This window comes from Camelus ferus, chromosome 33 (assembly GCF_009834535.1).
Source record: "Camelus ferus isolate YT-003-E chromosome 33, BCGSAC_Cfer_1.0, whole genome shotgun sequence".
Lineage (NCBI taxonomy): Eukaryota > Metazoa > Chordata > Mammalia > Artiodactyla > Camelidae > Camelus > Camelus ferus.
The window spans coordinates 17,954,929-17,968,904 of record NC_045728.1 but is presented as its reverse complement, the minus strand read 5'-3'; the positions used below and the strand labels follow the sequence as shown (position 1 = coordinate 17,968,904).

Below are 13,976 nucleotides of genomic sequence, written 5' to 3'. Positions count from 1 at the left end.
TCTGCATTCAAGAGAGAAAGAATGGGGTAGAGGGAAAAAGGCAACACTATTCTCATCTGTTTTATTTTATTTTATTTTTCAGGAAAGCAGAATCTTTCTCCGAATCCCCTCTCTCTTGATCAGCAGGCTCCAGTTTTGTCCCATGGCCCAGACCTGGGTCCTTTGGCCATCTCTAGATGCAAGGAAAAATGGAAAAGCAAGTATTCTGCTTTTTCAGGTTGCGTAGTGGAAGGTATAAATGGACATGAGGTTTGGGGATGGCTCTTTTAGGAGCCATTTAACATGATCTTCCACAACCCCACATTCTTTCCTACTGAGTAGGAAGCGAGGCAGAGTTAATTTCTCAAGCGCAATATGCTGGCACTTGTGCCATGGCAGTTTATTACATAAACGTGATGTCCAGACACAGCAGACAGGAGCCACTGTACTCCACGAGGTCACAGAAAAGAAAGAGCACAGCATATTGTGCACCAGAAATGGGGGGAAAAAGTGGCCAGAGGACAGTGAGTGTTGAAAGAGTTAAGAGTGAAAGGGGGAAGAGTCACAGAGACGTTGACACAGAGCAGCATGCAGAAGACAGCAGCCTGAGGACCCACGTCGGGAGCAGAAAGGGAAGAAATGCAGATGCTGTAGCCAGGGCATCACATTTGAGAACATGCAGAAGAGCATCCTCTGTGCAATGCCTACACCTGGTTGGAAGAGATTAAGGAAGTCTGAGGGTGGAGTCAAGTTGATACTGTGTATCACTGTCATTTTGATCTTACCATACACCTGGACTGGTGTGGGAAACCAATCTGATGTATCATTAAAGCTGTACTTGACAAATACAGTTCTTTTATAATTTTGAAGAAAAAGATACTTTGACATAAGTAAGAATCATCTGGTAGTTGAGAGATCACTTAAGAGTAAAAACATAGAAGCCAGAGCAATGGAGATAAATTCTCCACTCAATTCTATGTTTCAATTCCCTAAATTTCAATTCTTTTTATGCTATTAATTAAATTAATTTTCTTCATGGGCCCAGATCATTGCAAATCATACCTGTGTGTGTATACATACAACAAAGCTTTCTTTCTTGTTCTCTTTTATTTTACTAATTTATCAATCCAAAAACTACTTACAGAGCACCCATTCTTTCCTTCTACACCTTTCCTACTTCCCGCCCTGCAAACCTTAAGGGAGTCATGATGGGAATTACAGGTGGCGGTTTGGGTTGAGAAGATACAACAGAAAACATATCCAGTCTGGATTGATACGCAGAAACTTCTCTTCTCCCCTCCTCCCTCCAAGAACCCCGTCTCAGGTCCAGGAAGCAGATCTCAGTAATAAGTCAGAAGGATTAATTACATGTCTAGCTCTACCCCTGCCATGCTGGGTAGATCACAAGACTTCTCTCTGTTTCATTGCCTTTTTTTTAACTAAGACAAAACTAGTATTATTCTTTTCTTTTTCCTTCTCCTTTCATCTCTCTTGTCTGACTACCTAACATATTTGTTACACAGATAAATGAGATATTGCCGGTCACATTTCTCTGGGAAAAAGCAAAACCAAACTATACATGAAAATCTTTTCCCTTCAATTGAGCTTTTATGCCTACCACCAATGGGTCCGCTTGGAAGCAAGGATGTGCAACTGTCTTGAGAGTATCAGAGAACTCCGTCATCTGCGTTCTCAGGCTGCCTTTTCTATAGATAGACTGGTAACTGAATGCATATTTGCTTTCTTCACTGTCTTCACTGATACCTCAGTCTAAGGCACGTCTATGTATGACATCACATTGTTCTCTGTAATTTTCCTTTTTACTATCATTGCATTCATTTGCATAACCTATGTTTGTAGAGTACTTACACTGCACCCAACACTCATTGTTCTAAGCTTTGGGATACAAGAGTGAATGGGACAAAATTCTATGTGCTCTTAAATCTTGAATCCCTTGGAGAAACACACAATAAATCACACACACACACACACATACACACATACACAATGTCAGGGGGTGATAAAAACTAAAAAGAAAATAAAGCAGGACAAGAGAAAGAGATGGGGAGGCTGTGATGCTTTCATGGGTTAATAGTTTAGTTTAGCAGTCAGGGAGGTCCTCTCTGAAAAAGTTACCATTTGAACAGAGACATGCATGAGTGAAGAAAGAGCCATTGTAATATCCAGGTGAACAACATTCTAGGCAGAGGGACACAAATGCCAAGGTCCCAAAGTGGAACGTACAGGGCAAATGCAAGGAATAGCAAGAAGAGTAAGGGGGAAGGTGAGCAGAGAGGCAGACAAGCATCGGGTGTAGGAAGCCTTGTATGTCATGGCAAAGAATTTACTCTAGGTGTATGGGAAGCCATTGAAGGGATATGAACAAGGAAATGACATGATCCGACCTATGTTTCAAAAAGTTCCCTCTGGCTGCTGTGGGGGAGAATAGAACAAAAGGGTAGAACCAAAAAGGTGAGTTTGGAATCTCAACAGATGATAGAAAATGATGTCTCGAACTAAAATGGTACTGACGAAGGTGGTGAGAGACTGTAAAATTGTGAGGTAACTTGAAAATAAATCCAATGAGATTTTTTGGTCAGTTGAATGAGGGCTATGAAAGAAAGAAAAATTATGGCCAGTTCCAAGATTTTTGTACTCATGAACTGAATGAATAGGGGTTCCATTTAATAAAAGAGTGAACACTCGGGGAGAAGCAGAATTGTGGAGAGTGGAGAAAGGAACTCAGAGTTCAGTTCAGGATGTGTTTAGTTTGAGATGCTATTAGAAATATGAGAGGGGATGTCGAGTAGGCAGATAGATACAGAAGTGTCAAATTCAGAAAAATGGTTGGGCTGCAGATATGAATTTAGGAGTCATATCATGAAATTGGAAATCAATTGAAGAAAAGGAGGGTGTGATCAACTGTATCAAATGCTTCTGAGAAGCTAAGAAAGATTGACTGAGAACTGTCCATTGGATTTAGCCATATGAAGATCAGCAGTGACCTTGACCAGATGGACATTGCTGATCTTGACCAGATCAGTACATTATCGGGATCAAAATCCTTAGAGTTTTGACTAGACAATTATTATATAAAGATCTGTTACATCAATCTCTGCAGCCAAATTGTAAATTTCATGGAAGTAAGGATGCTGTCTCTTTTAGTCACTATTTTATCTCTGTTGTTTGGCCCAGTGCCTGGTGCCTCGTAAACCCTCTGCAAATATTTGTGGAATATTCCATTCTGTTCAGATTATTTCAAAAGAATTTATTGTCAGCAATTCTCTTGAGGTTGTACAGTGTTTGGGGACTTAGCAGCGGTTACAACGGATTGGAAAGGGTCATTTACAAAGTTGTTAAAGGACCAGTCTTTTCTTTTGATAAATATTGACTTTCTAAGTTTACAGTGGTGAATGTGTCTCAAGACTGCATGGTAAGCAGGAAATGCCTGATATTTGGTAACCTGAGGTTTAAAAATACATGCATGTTTTAACTACTAGTTGGTGTATAAAGTAAAAAATTAACTTTGAGAGAAGTCATGAGAAAGAAACAGAATTTCTCCTATGGTTATTATCTTGCAGGAGGAAACGAACACCCTGCAGTGTTCAGAGGGCTGGACTTCTATCTTTGAGCACATTTTCAGCACTGATTTAGGACAGGTAAGAGCTAAGATTTCCCATTTGTTCATATTAGCTCAGATTATCCCTTTTCCTAAATTCCCAGAAGCAAACTAAATACCATAAAAACTCAGCAATTTTTTTCTCAGCTCCCCGAGGAACATTCAGTAAATTACTGCTTTAGTGCCTGAAACAGCTCCTTCTATCCCCAAAGCTTTAATGCGGATCCCCATTTGCTCTGAGTTTATGGATTTGGTAGTCTGGCTCAACGAGTCACTACATAGACACAGAAAGCTGGATGTTTCCCCATGACCAGGTGGAATAATAATTAAAATCAGGGCAACCAGATTCAAAGATGATTGAAATACACCCAGGAGGAACTAGAGACCATTTGGAAAGGCTACAAGACTCCCGTCATATAAAATCTACTTTTGACAATGATGGTGGATAAAAATGAGCCTCTTGAAAAAAAAGCATTTTGGAGGAAAACAGAAAGGAAATCGCAATTTTCCAGAATTTCACGTGCTATTAATATACAGTGTGTATTGGTATTAATATACCAAGCAAATGACCAGACCTAGGGAAACGTTAGGGGAAGGGAGAACTCAGTCAGTGAGTGATTGAAGTCTGTAACACATTCAAACTGCGAAATACAGCAATAGCGCTGAACTCCTCCCACTCTTAATTACCACTGAAACTGAAAACGCACTGCAGACTACCGTGTGGTGTGTTGTTCGACTTCCTCTTGCCCTTTGACCAGAAAAGAAAGAGGAGACTCACAGGGTCAGGGCCAAAGGTAGAGAAAGGCTCACTGCTTATTGCTATGATGTTTTTGGACCCACAAGCCTGGTAGCTTTCTCCCTTAAGTACTGAATCTGAAAAATAGTTCTATTTTACATGTTCTGGAGGACAGAATTAATTCTGGCTCTAAGTGCCTGTGAGTATAAGCTTTAGTTATTTAGAGCAGACTAAACCTAGAGGAATATGGGTCCCATTGAAAGCCTATGGCTGAAAGTCATATTCTCAGCCTGCTTCTAACACTGGTGATTCATTAGTTCAGTCCACACGGATCACTGAGCACCTACTATGTGCTACTCTCAGTGCCAAGCCTGAGGTTTTAAACGTACAAATGATAAGCAGAAACAAACGTGTAAACCTATTACGGCAATGGAGTATTAAAGGGCTCCTCCATAAGGAAGGAGGGAGTGGTCGGTCTTGGTGGGCACATACTTGTGAGGCTTCAGAGAGGACTGTTAGGTGGAATCTCAAATGGTAACAGGTGAGCAGCTGTGGAAGGAGGGGGAGGCTGAGCGCAAGGTGCCAGTGGATGGAGGCAGAAAATAGCCTGATGAATTGAGGGACGAAATCAAAAAAGCAGAGAGAGAATTGGAGAGAGTTCCAAGGGCCAGGAGGTAGGGGATGAGGGGGAGAGAAGGGAGAGCAAGACAAAAAATAGCAGGTGGTACTTACTACTGGTAAGCAAGAAGATGTGTCCTCCTCCTTGAAACTTGAACAGACTTTGTGCTTAAGATGGGGATATATTGCCACGTTAAAGTTAGTCAGTCTGCTTCCTGGGAGTCATAAGCCAAAGTTACATTTATACTATCTTGAGACTGTAAAACTAATTCTTTCCCCTTCACGTGTTCTGGCACTGGTTGGGGTTCTTAATTGGTTGAGGTGACCCAACTTCAAGGCATCTGAGCACACGGTGGTCCTGCTGACTTTCAACACTAACCACAGAGTATGTGGGGGTGCCTTTGGGGATCACCTTGCTGCCCCTATTATGCTGCAATGATGCTCTTTCTTTTTATAGTCAGAGTGAATCACCATTCTACGCTTGAACTGTCTTTTCTGTGTGCCAAGAAATGAACAGGTAAGAGTTGCATTTTCCAATTCTTTGGAATCTTTACTGTGTCCCTTGACTGAAGCCTTTCCGCCTTGGATTCTAAACCCAAGGGCCATGGCTCGTTCCAGGAAGGTGGGCAATGAAATGTACCAGTGTAGTGTAACTAGCGTTTTTGTGTCTCAGGGAAGAGTCCATCTGAAAACCAGTCTTGAAAACCTTCTTTAGTCAGCAAGTCACAGGGAGTTCCCCACAAAGCCATGTGTGTGAGCTGGGGGAGAACTGATCTCCTAGCCCCAAAGGCAAGGCAGTGTCCTCTTTCACACCAAGACCACTCACAGCGGAGAATCCCACCCTTGGGGAGCAGTGCCGGGATCTGATGTTAGAACAGCCAAGTGTCAGGGCTTTAAGCTCTCCATCACTTAAACGTTATACAAATGTTCAACTGAAAGTTTTTAGTTCTCTAAATCTTCATTCCATTTGGAAGTTCAAGGTAGGGATTCAACTTTATTCTTTTCCCAAATGACTAACCAGTTGTCCAAAAAACACAATTCTTTTCACCACTTTGTTACATAATCGAAACTCATTTATATCTACTTCTGTACTCCATATTTTGTTTTATTCATCGCCTGTCTATTCCTACAGCAGTGTATCAGAAGTAAATACTGCAGTTTGAATAACTGGCAAAGTCCTCCCCAATATCCTTCCATATTAGGGTCTTCCTGGCTCTTTTGGCATATTTTTAATTCTCTCAAGTTTTAAAATTGTTTTGCCAGGTTCCAAAAGAATGACATTAAAATTTTATTGGGCTATAATAAATTTATATGCTGGTTTTAGGAGAAACGGACGTCTTTACAACATATATCTTTCAAGCCAAGAATACGAGATGCCTCCTTGTTTATGTAGATCTTCTTCCTCATTGGACACTGATTCTTAGTGATAGCAACTAGTTTATTCTCAAGAGAGTTTTTTTTTTGTTTTTTTTTAATTACTAATCTTGCTGTGAGAAGCAAGTTCAACAGAATGAAGTCATTTCCTGCTGGGTCACCAAGTACTCTTGACAGTTAGCATAAACTCATTCATGTATTGTTGAAAACAGTGTTGTGATGATTAACTATCCAAGATTCCAGGTTGGAGTTTTTGGGGTTTTTTTGAACTGAATATAGGCGGATGGCCAGTTGAAAAAAAACTGCTTGGAAAATTCAAGACATTCAGAAACCACCAATGTATATTTTTGTTATTTGCCTGTGAAGAATTTCTTTTGTTGAAAGATTGTGTCATTATTCCAGAGCAGGAATGGAGGCTATAATGTTAACTTGGCCACAAATTTGTGGCACCTCTGAGAATTGTTTGCGTAAATGCGCTGGCTCAAAGCCGCATCTACTGGTTCAAAACCTATTCCAATATTGACAAGACAATAAAGAAGAACAGTGCATGCCAAGTTATTTATCAAAGCTTGCCAGAGAAGTCACCATGCCTGCTTTCCTTTTCTGTTGCGTATTCAATACCTAACACAGTGCATTGTGTATAATTGGTGCTTAACTATCTGTTGCAGGAATGAGTGGAGTCTTCAGCAAGGGTTATATGCATGCTTTTAAAGGTAAAAATTTGAAGGGTGTAATTTGCTTCCAGCCTGGCTGACTACCGTGCCCTCTGCTTCCAGGTAGCTCAGACTGCTGACATCTCCTGCCTTTGCCTCCCTGATAACCTTCTCACAGCCTGCTTTTGACACTTGGTCAGCAACTCCCAGTCAACCTTCCAGTCCAGTGCTGGGTGTTCCCAAGAAGCTGGCTTCTGTTTTCCTTCCCATCAGCCTTCTGTCACCAAAGGTCCTTTGTGCCTCCTACCCAGCCAAGTCCCAATACCTTTAACAGCCAGTAACATTTTGCTGCTGGCACCAGAATCAGAGAGTACCACATTATAATTTGAGTGTTGGGATGATACCTTCATGAAAGATTTTTGCCTGGTCTCCATGTCTTGAGGAGTAGGCTAGTGGGCTAGAATGAGTCACTCATAGCCAGAATGAGGCAATGAAAATACTTGAGTTTACGAGTAAGAATGATGTTAAGTCAAAGAGAACACACAGTGAAAGAGAAGCGTGTCTACACAAGTAATCAAAGCCAGGAGAGTCTGTGACTGGCGTTAGGAGCAGGAAAAGTATGTCAAGGGATGGGAGACTAGAGCATATTGAAGGATCTATTCAAGAGAGCTGCAGTCCGAGCTGAGTTTTCCCATACTCTCAGAGACACATGGCACGGGCAGTCTGAATTTATTTAAATTTATTAAAGGATGAAGAAAATATATAAAAGAATGATTGTTAAAGAGGCTATTACATCTAAGTGAGAATTATTAAAAGGCTAGGAGAGTCACAGGGGGAACAGAAAGGCCAGGAATAGATTCCAAAATCATTTCAGAAACAGAGTCAGTGGGAATGAATGGCTATATGGCCAAAAGTTATGAATTCTTGAAGTACTAGTTGAAGTAGGGAGAAAGTGCAAACAGAAAAAATTCAAATGTAAGAATATGGCCCATAAAGATCAATAGACTTTGTAAAAATTCAGAAGGTGCCATCACAACTTCACGGGTCCTTTTAAAATTGGCTATTTAAAATGCATTATCATTTCTGTTTATGAAAATTCTGTAAGACTGACATCCTTTAAAATTATTTCCATTTTAACAATACTGAGAGTGTGACTTACCCAGGTTTACATAGCAGCTTGGAGACACATCTGTAAGGAGAATTTCGGGCTTTTAATCTCCATGGCCTGCTATTGGACCCCTCGCAGTCCCAGGCCAACTCAGACTTACACACACACACACACACACACACACACACACAATCTCCTAAATTTTTAACATGATTTCTGAGACTAAAATTAAAGTGATTTCTCTATTATCAATACTTCTAGATATAAGTAGATAGATAAATAAATGTATAAATAAATATTGTTCAGTGTTTCTGGAACAAGGGAGGCGGCCCCATTTTTACACCTTTTTCAGGAAGTCTAGAGTGACAAGTAAGATCACTGGTACCTCCCTCTCCCCACCTCCTTCTCCCTCCCTTTACCCTTTTCTTCCTTCCTTCTTCCTTTCAGTTTTTTTTTTTTCTAGCAAACATTTGTGGAGTGCTAATGAGTGCCAGCTCATGCTGGACTCTGAGAGATATGGAAATAAAAAGACTGAGTCCCCTAACCTCCGGGGCAGTGGGGGTCAAGCTTGCAAGAGCTGTCTCAGAGAACATTTGAGGGTGCTTGAGGGGAATTTGAGTGCTGAAAAGCCTGCTCTCAGATACTGGGGTGAAAAAGGGTAAAGGTTTTTCCCAATCCTGGCAGGAGCCGCCTGAGATGGGGGAGGGAGGGAAGGGGACGTGCCTTCCCATGGGACACAAGGTCACAGTCATATGAGTACAACAGAGGGTTGTGTGACACAGATAGGCGGCCACTCTGTCCCACCCCCTCCCCAGCACACAGGGGCTGTGAACTTGGAAGAGTCAAGTGGCATTCTTTGGCAGAACAGCTAGGGAGAAAATCTTTCTTTTGGTTGTGGAAAGAGCTGGAACTTTTAGCGAAGCTACATAGATTTCAGTTTTTGCCTCTACCAATTACCAGCTGAGCAATCTTGAGTAAATAATTGCTGTGAGCCCTGGCTTCTCCATCTGTGAACATCCCAGGAGATAACGATGAATGATCCTGTTTCCTGAATTATGTGAATTACTTTTTAATCCTTACAACAGCCCTATGAAATAATTACGCTGATGAGTCCCATAATACAGATGAGGAAACTGAGGCTTAGGGAGGTTGTGCATATTTTCAAAATTTACATACCCAGTAAATGGCAGAGCTGGAATTTGAACTTATGTCGTGACTTAAAATGCTATGTCTCTGACCATTTACATTCTTCTGCCTTTCTTCCAAAGATCTGTATGAGGAACTAAGTGAAATCAAGTTTTACTGAAATGTTGGTAATTAACTTGACTATGAAATGCCTAACTGTTCTGATACTTACAATCTTAGTTTTAGTTAGAGAATAGATTTAAGCCTATGTATTTATACTATTTTTTCAAGCATAATTCCCTTTCTAATTAAAATTTTCCCTTAATTTTCACATTTTTATTTTTTAGTTTGTTTTGTCACATAATTGCCTTTTAAAAAAATTCATTATTTTTACATAATTGCTTCTTTTGTTTTTAATTGAAGTATAGTTTACAATGTTGTGTCAGTTTACATAACTGCTTTTTAAGGAAGGAAAAATCTTTTGAACATTGTAAAAATGGTTAAATAATTAGCATACTCTTATCAGGGTAGTATATACCTTTATTAACTGTGATCAGCCATAAATGGTCATTCTTTTCTTGACTCAGCAGTGACACGGGAAAGGATCGGGTGACTGGGAGCTGAGAACCTGGGTTCTAATCCAAGGTCTGAGTTCACTGGCCTGTGTTTATTTTAGGCCAGCCGCTCTTTTTGGGCTGCTATTGCTTCACATTAAAACAAAGATACTAGATGAGATGACTCGAAAAGTCCTTGTAGCATGAACAGACTGTGATTCCTTGTAATTTTAAAAGAGGATGTAGTTCAGAAGAACAAAATTAAAATCAATTTCTGTTTTAAGACTCTTGACAGTAATATACAAAGTGGCTCTCAGCAAGTGATAGACGAGAAACAGAAACTGAATTTAAGAAATTTGACTTGATAATTTCTAAGTTCTTTCCAGCTTTGAAATTCTATCATCCAAATCATACTAAGTGACCTCAGAGTACTTTGTAATATTTCAAAGGACTTTCAATTCATTTATCCTTTCTGATTCTCATAGGGACAGTATGGAGTAGTGAGGGGCCTTCTGGGCCAAGCTCTGTCCACTACACCACAGCATTCTCCTGACTCAATAAATATCAACTGTTAAAGAAGATTGCTTAATTCAAACTATATTTTATTCTAGTCAGCGAGATGAGTAATCCCCAGTGATGAATTCCTTTTTTTGAAAGTCCAAAGTCCTTAGTTCATCAGTTTTTGAGTCATTTGTCAGGTCAACAAGGTTAGGACAGACAATATTTGCAACTTTCCCCAAATTCAAAATCAGAAAAGCTGCAGAGTGAGTTTTGCTTTTTCTTTTCAACTTAAAAAACTCAAGTAGTGGGGAAGGATATAGCTCAAGGAGTGGAGTGCATGCTTAGCGTGCACGAGGTCTTGGGTTCAATCCCCAGTACCTCCTCTAAAAGTAAATAAATAAACCTAATTACCTGCCCCCCCCAAAAAAAGATTAAAAAACAGTCAAGTGAATAATATACTAAACTATCTTATCCTAAAAACCATGAGCCTATGAAGATATTTAGCATCTGTGTCTGAGCAGCTTGTCTTTCAATTACAGATACCTGTATGAAACATTTGGTTGTGTTTGTAGAAAAGATTAATTAAGCATGTTTCCACTCTTTCAAAATATTAATATATTCATTATTGTTGAAGTAGCTTGTTACTTTTTATGGCAGTTTTACACACACATAATAAGAAAAAAATTTTATCCACACAGAGGAGTATACAGTGACTATAATCTCCATACCATGTGGTCCAGGCTGCTCTTCAGAAATAAGCCCTGTTAACAGCTACTGTTGCTCCTTCATGTCGCAGTTGCCATTTTAATTTAAAATTATATGCTTACAGCTCTATTTCTCAATTTTTCAGCTTTAGAAAGTATCTCCTGACTTCTGCCTAGGAAAGATGAGCAATTTCTTGTGTTTATATATCCTCGCAATTTCTTGTGTTTACAGATCCTCACAAGTTCTTGTGTTTATAGATCCTCACAACTTCTTGTGTTTATAGATCCTCGCAACTTCCCTGTATCCTTCCACCACCTAATTTGTGTTAGTTATATTATTTATAATAGAGTTATGTTATAGTTCTAATTTTTCTAACAATTATATTTTAAATTAGTCTTAGTAACTTTAAATAATATACCTAAATTTCTACTTCTGGATTTCTTTATTAAGACAAACTTAAAAAAAAAGATAGGTTTTTTTTTAAGTATTTGCATTTCTTTTTTTTATGATTTCTTTGTTTTGGGGATACTTAGATTTATTCATTCTTTTTTTTTTTTTTTTTAATTTAAATGGAGGTACTGGGAATTGAGCATAGAACTTCGTGCATGCTCAGCACGCACTCTACCACTGAGCTATACCCTCCTCTGCTAAGATAGACTTTTTTAAAAATTGAAATATAGTCAGTTACAATGTATCAATTTCTGGTGTACAGCACAATGTCCCAGTCATACATATGCATATATATTTGTTTTCATATTCTTTTTCATTAAAGGTTATTATAAGATACTAAATATAGTTCCCTGTACTATATAGAATAAATTTTTTTAAAATCTATTTTTATATATAGTGTAAGATAGACTTTTGACTTCCAGTTATATAAGAGTGTCCATCTGTCAATACACCTCTCATGTATAGATATATCTGTATCTATATATCTATACGTGCATGATCAAGGTTTAATATATTTACATTTTTCTCTGTAATTATAACTAAAAGTCTTCTGAAGAGTAAAAGAGCCAGTCCGTATAAAGCATTCAGCATGGTGCCAGGAACTTAGGTCCTCTATAACTACCAGCTCTTATTATCGACTGAGTAGTTGGATGATCCTCCTTTGAGAAGGAAATGTAAACTTATTTATGAAACATTTGCAGCTTAAATGAGATTCTTCTAAGCTGGAAGAACAAATAGATCCTCCCTCCCTCCTTCCTTTACTCCTTTTCTTGATTTCTTCACTTCCTCTGGCTCCTACTCAGAAAGCATTGCTTCTTGTTTTCTTTCATGGGCTGCGATTTGTTAGATTGTTTCTTTGAGGTTTGTTTGTTTTGTCTTGTTTTATTTTGTGTAGGAAGTAAGCTTTTGAATTCTTGAATGTCTAAAAATAGGCAACTGGCTACCTGGCTGTAACAAGTTCCCCTTAGAAGTGCCAGGTCCAGACTGGTTCAAGATTGAACTCTGCAGGGAATGAGATTTATTCCAAGGTTTATTAAATTTCTGGTTGTCACTCCCCCTCCTACTTCTGCTTAGGTCTTTTGCACCGAAACAGTGGACCAAAGGGCAAAGATCTTAATCATGCAAGACTCGGACCCAAGACCTGGAACTCAGGAATACTTCCAATTTAGTGTTCATTCCCCAAACTAAGGCAGAACGGTGCCCTGTTTCAACAGGAAGTAGTCAGAACAGTCATCACCCCACTCCCTCAAAGATTTGGTGAAAATTAAAACAGGAGGGGGGACTGAAACAGAGCTCCAAAAAAAAAAAAAAAAAAGGAAAAGAAACAAACAGAGTTCTCCTGCTGAGTTTATGATTAACTTCTCCATACAAAACTTTATTCTCTTTCTTGTCCTGCCCTGTTCCTCTCATGATTGAAGAGTATCAAAAAAAAGGTGGTGGTGGGGGGAATGAAACCAAGTAGGACCCTGAGGGACCCTCCCTGATACATAAGCCTCTCTGTGTCCCCGTTTCTTATTTGTAGAAAAAGGCGTTCGTCTCCTAGGCCTTCCCCAAGTTCCAAAGAGCAGACTCAAGCGGTTACTAATTAGACACGTGAGGATGCAGAAACAAAAGAAAAGCAGTCAAGCAAGAGATGTACTGACAGCTTAAACAGTTCAGCAATAAAACAGTCACAGGGCTCCTCATGTCTCCTCAAGGGGTACACACAACAATCTGATGCTTTAAGTTGTTCTGCAGAAAAGAAGTCAGCCCCCCCCCCCCCCACCGCTAACCTGGTGGAGGATGGTGATGGCAAGCTGACCACAAGCACAGACTCCTGACTGGTTGGAACCAGAAGGTTGATGATTCAGATTCCTCGGGAAACATCACTCTGTTACCGCAGCACCAACTAATCAGAAGAACGCCCGTGAGCCGACCACACTTCCTGTGACCTCCACGTCCCCCCCGCCCCATCTCTAATGTTGCTTTTAAAACCTCTTGCCTGAAAGCCGTCAGGGAGTTTCGGTCTTCCAAGCAAGACCTGCCAGTTCCCCTTGCTTGGTGCCCTGCAATACATGCTGTAAAATGGTCTTTTTTAGCCCTCACATTTGATGGACAGTTTGGCCAGCTTTCGAAGTCTAAGTTTCATTTTATCCCCTTAGAACTTTGAAGACATTTTGCCAATAGAATGCAAGATTCACAAGGGTAGGATTTTGGTCTGTTTGATTCTCTGACATATTCCAAGGACCTAAAATAGTGTCTAGCACACAGTATACACTCAATAAACATATTTGTTTCATTAGTGACTTGTCTTCTGATACTAGTATCGCTGAAAAGAAGTTGCATGATAGTCAGATTGTCATTCTTTTTAACTACTCGCCTCTTTGAAAGCTTTTAGGGTTTTCTTTCTGTTCTTCAGAGTTCTAAAATTTCACCAAGGTGTCTAGATGTGCTTTTGTTTGCTTGTTTTTCCTGCTCTGTAATTGATGGGCTTTGTTAATCCAAAAACTCTTTAGTGTAGATTTATTTCATTATTTTCTTGACTATTTCTTTTTCTCCATAGTCCCTCTACCAT

General features: G+C 39.6%; 1 long non-coding RNA gene across 2 annotated transcripts; it reads left to right on the top strand.

The window, feature by feature from the left end:
* Nucleotides 1–3,557: 3,557 nt before the first annotated feature.
* LOC106730307 lies at nucleotides 3,558–13,200 on the top strand. 2 transcript variants are annotated; one of them, XR_004316897.1, is made up of 4 exons: nucleotides 3,558–3,638; nucleotides 5,410–5,469; nucleotides 6,995–7,039; nucleotides 12,945–13,200. It is a non-coding gene; the product is annotated as an uncharacterized LOC106730307 (long non-coding RNA). The 2 variants fall into 2 exon arrangements; XR_004316896.1 differs by lacking the exon at nucleotides 12,945–13,200 and adding an exon at nucleotides 12,497–12,737.
* The last annotated feature ends 776 nt before the right edge of the window (nucleotides 13,201–13,976 follow it).